We start from the raw sequence: 4,330 nt of genomic DNA, 5'->3' as shown, positions 1-4,330 counted from the left end.
TGTCGCTTTTAATATATTGTACCTGAATATAATATATGTGTTTATATATATCTCAAAATATATGCAATATTATATTCATAAATATCCGCCATATTGTATTCCGATTGATATGCAAAAATGTATTAACAATATATGTACAGATATAGTGGCACATGCATGTTTACTATATGGTAGAATGTATTTTAAATAACATGTAAAATTATATAGAAATATATACATAAAAATATGTACACACATTTATACCACATATTAACACAGACTAATGGATAATCTATCAAAAGCCACCTTTATTTTCTTTTAATCAGGCACACATACTAAAACCAATTTGAGGTAGAGAGCTAAACAGACCTATTACAACCACAAGAGGTTTTGCACATGGTCAGACAATGTGATTTGCTTTACATTACATAAATGTCTTGCATTACATCTACATAAATTACATGTTAAAAGAGTGACATTAAACAGAAAATATACAAAATATAAATTAAAGCAATTTAAATTACCAATGTCTATTTATTTCAAAGTTCAGCAGTGCCGTTAAACAGTTAAAAATACAATATAAACAAAATGCACATACAATATTAGATAAATAAATAATAAAAAACAAACTTTCAAGGAGCTTTGGCAACATGGAAAAGCAAAGAAATAAATTGCCAAAAGAACAGGCCTTTATCCTGATTAGGAGTCCATCTTGGCTCTTCACTGATTTAAATGACTTATATACCCATGCTTTTGCACTTCACCTGGTGTCTTAGCTCGCATATTCTACTGTTGATGGATTTTCTAACATCAGCTTTGGCCGTGGAAACTGGTTTAAAACAGCATCTGTGGAACAAAACAACAACGATTACTCTCTCCCTTCTCACTCCTTCCCCTCTGGTTCACAAAAATCTCTCCTGGAAGACATGCAATCAAAACTGGAAAGCACCAGCTCTGAAAACTATGTACCTTGTAAAGCTTGAAGTTTTCCCTGGGTTGAGAGCATGCCAACGATCAGTCTCCTTCTCGAGTTTTACTGGTGGTTAGCAAACAACTTTTAGGTGCAGTACCGCCACCTACTGATTAGGAGTATGAGTTAGGACTATAGGTCAGGACCTATCAGCCTCCTTGTTGCTAGTGTCTCTCACGTGTCCTGTCCTCTCCTCGCGCCTGAATCTCAGCTTCCTACTCAAGGGATTATGCTCCATCGCCTTTGGCACGCATTGTGGTTGAAGCAGTCGGTGCTGAGTAGAGTACTGACAAACGTAGAAAATGAAAGGAGGTCTCTGCGGTTTTTAATAAAACTGTTATTTGTGTAATGCAGATTTTTGTCTTCAATATTTTCTTTAGGCTATATCCCATGCACATGCATGCATATGGTGCAGTTGTTTATTTGTAAAGTATAAATTGTTAAATCATACATACATACATACATACATAGATAGCACATGAATATATATTCATGTGCATTGCTAGATATAAAGCTCTACTGGGGCACAGGCCCCCCATTTTTGCTGACTTTTTTTGAAAGCCTGCTGTGTGCAAGAAGTGTGCAACACTTCTATACAATGTCCTTTGCTTAACCCACTATTCTACAGTTCAACAATTACTGCAAAATTTACATCTTCATTATACCTAACATTATTACACATTTCTTGAAACTATGCCTCATATTCTCAAAACAGTAAAGACAATTCCATAAAGTCTCACACAATACTCCAAACATCATATTTTCAGGTCAAAATGAAGCTCTACACTCAAAACCATTCACTCTTACTGAAATACCAAACTTTTCCCTCAGACAACACACACAAGCTTTCAAAAACACACACACTACAACATAGTATTACACACTGGTGCAATCAATTCAAAACAATATATCCAAAACTGGTAAGTTGCTTGTGGTTCTCCCCCTCAAAAACCTTTTCACATGACCAAAAAGACACAATCAATGTATGCATTTGCTAATAAAATGTTTTATTCATTAATGTGCTATACACAGCACAACTGTAATGTTTTTTATTATTTCGCCTCAACATCCCGTCTTACAGTTTTTACCAATTGCTTACACACGTTTTCAAAACTAAGTCTCCTTTTTTCAAAACTCTACACACAATTCTCAAAACTGCACACACAAAATGCAAAATAGCACATATCTCCTTCAAAATGCAACACTGCATTCAAAATGCCACAAACACATGTCAGAATGAAGCATTTGCATCAAATGGCAAACCCTTCTTTCATAATAATAGATTTTTGGATATACCATCTAAACACTGCTGTTCTAAATCTAAAGCTCTTTAGTCTTTCATGTGCTTATATCTACATTTCAATACAATGTTCTACAGTGACAGTAATCTGCTGAGAGGGGTAACAAGTACACAGAAACGCCAATGCAATGTAGAAACAGAAAATATTTATTAGTCCAAACATTACTGTTGTATACATTAGCATATAAACATGTAAACCAAAAGTATATTCTTTACAGTAGAATACAGTAAATTATGGGTGGGGTCCCGGTCCAGGAATTGGCAGGGGGGGTGGGGAGCAGATTGACAAAACCGGTAAGCTGACATTTGACCTATTTATAGGCCTATCTATACTACTGTAAAGTAAAGCAGTGATTGGTTAGTGATCAGTTACAGTTTTTACCAATTGCTTACACACGTTTTCAAAACTAAGTCTCCTTTTTTCAAAACTCTACACACAATTCTCAAAACTGCACACACAAAATGCAAAGTAGCTCACATCTCCTTCAAAATGCAACACTGCATGACACAAACACATGTCAGAATAAAGCATTTGCATCAAATGGCAAACACTTCTTTCATAATAATGCATTTTTGGATATATCATGTAAACACTGTTGTTCTAAATCTAAAGCTCTTTGGTCTTTCATGGGCTTATATCTACATTTCAATACAATGTTCTACAGTGAAAGTAATCTGCTGAGAGGGGTAACAAGTACACTGAAAACAAAACACAGTCTCACCCCATGTCGTCAATATTTGACGACACTTGACCATTCGTCAATATGTGACGCGGAGGGTATACCTTTCGCGTCATTTTTTGACGAACTGGGGACTTCAATACTATTACTATATTCTTTACAGTAGAATACAGTAAATTGTGTGTGATGTCCCGGTCCAGGATCTGGCAAGGGTGGTGGGGTGCAGATTGCCAAAACAGGTAATCTGACATTTGACCTATTTATAGGCCTATCTATACTACTGTAAAGTAAAGCAGTGATTGGTAAGTAATTAGTTAAGCAATTAGTGTTTGCACATGTGAGGAGTGTGTCTGTGTGACCTGGTGAATAAGTGTAGCATTTTGATTGGTTGTGTTTGGAAAAGGAAAGCAAGTTACTTCCTCATAGATATTTGTGTTTTAGGTAAAGAATTGTGTGTAGTGTTTTGAAAAAAGGGTTTTATGCAATTGAAAACTGAGTCAAAGGCTGAGAAATAGCTTATGGTTTTGAAGATTTGGCATGTAGTTTTGCACTTTGATTGAGAGGTTTCAAAAATTGTGTGACACGAAAAGATTTTGTGTGTGAGCAATCGTAAAAAACTGTAGTTCTGGGTCAGGCCAGAAAATCTCATCCACATCACAGATTATATTGGTCCTAGCCAAACATCAAGGGTAAAATCCTCTTGCCTGATCCACCCCTTGCATTCATCTACTGATATGTTGATCTGTATGGAAGGCAATTTGATGCATTTCTTTATTCCAGTAGCATAGTCCAACAGTGTATGCACACCAAAGTTACTGTACAGAACAGTCTTACTGTAAGTACATCTATCTGTTTTCTTCCCTGAAGGCTCTGAAGATGGAGGCAAACAGGGAAGCGACTCCAATTAGGCTTTACTCGTTTCTCCGCCTCCCTCACCTCTCCTCCTTCACCATGTCCTCTTCCTCCTTCACCATGTCCTCCTCCTTTCCCTCCTCCTCTCCCTCATCCTATTCCTCTCCCTCCTCCTCCTCGACCTATTTCTTCATCATGTCCCCTCCCTCCTCCTTTACCATGTCCTCTTCCTCCTCCTTCACCACATCCTCCTTCTTTCCCTACTCTTCTGCGTCCTCCTCTTCCTCCTCATCGATCAATCTTATTTAAAAACATATTTGTATAGTGCAGCATATAACGCAGTATGAGAGCTACCTGTTAGGAGTTATTTTTAAGTGTGTATTACTGATTACTGTTGTCTTTATTGGATATTTTATTGTATTTTTATTTTATTGTGTTTTTAATTTTTTATCTTATATTTATTTTATGCTTTTTAATTTTCTGTTTATTTTATACTGTATGTACAGCACTTTGGTGAACACCTGCTGTTTTAAAAAGGTGCTCTATAAA

At 36.2% G+C, this 4,330-nt stretch overlaps 1 long non-coding RNA gene across 1 annotated transcript; it reads right to left on the bottom strand.

Moving 5' to 3' along the window:
* Positions 1 to 267: 267 nt before the first annotated feature.
* On the bottom strand, positions 268 to 2,947 carry LOC129425977 (uncharacterized). The gene is made up of 2 exons (XR_012368720.1): positions 949 to 2,947; positions 268 to 825 (listed from the first exon to the last, which is right to left on the bottom strand). It is a non-coding gene; the product is annotated as an uncharacterized lncRNA (long non-coding RNA).
* Between the last annotated feature and the right edge of the window lie 1,383 nt (positions 2,948 to 4,330).

Source organism: Misgurnus anguillicaudatus, unplaced genomic scaffold, assembly GCF_027580225.2.
Source record: "Misgurnus anguillicaudatus unplaced genomic scaffold, ASM2758022v2 HiC_scaffold_33, whole genome shotgun sequence".
NCBI lineage: Eukaryota > Metazoa > Chordata > Actinopteri > Cypriniformes > Cobitidae > Misgurnus > Misgurnus anguillicaudatus.
The sequence above is the reverse complement of the archived record's forward strand: the minus strand, read 5'-3'. Positions and strand labels throughout refer to the sequence as shown.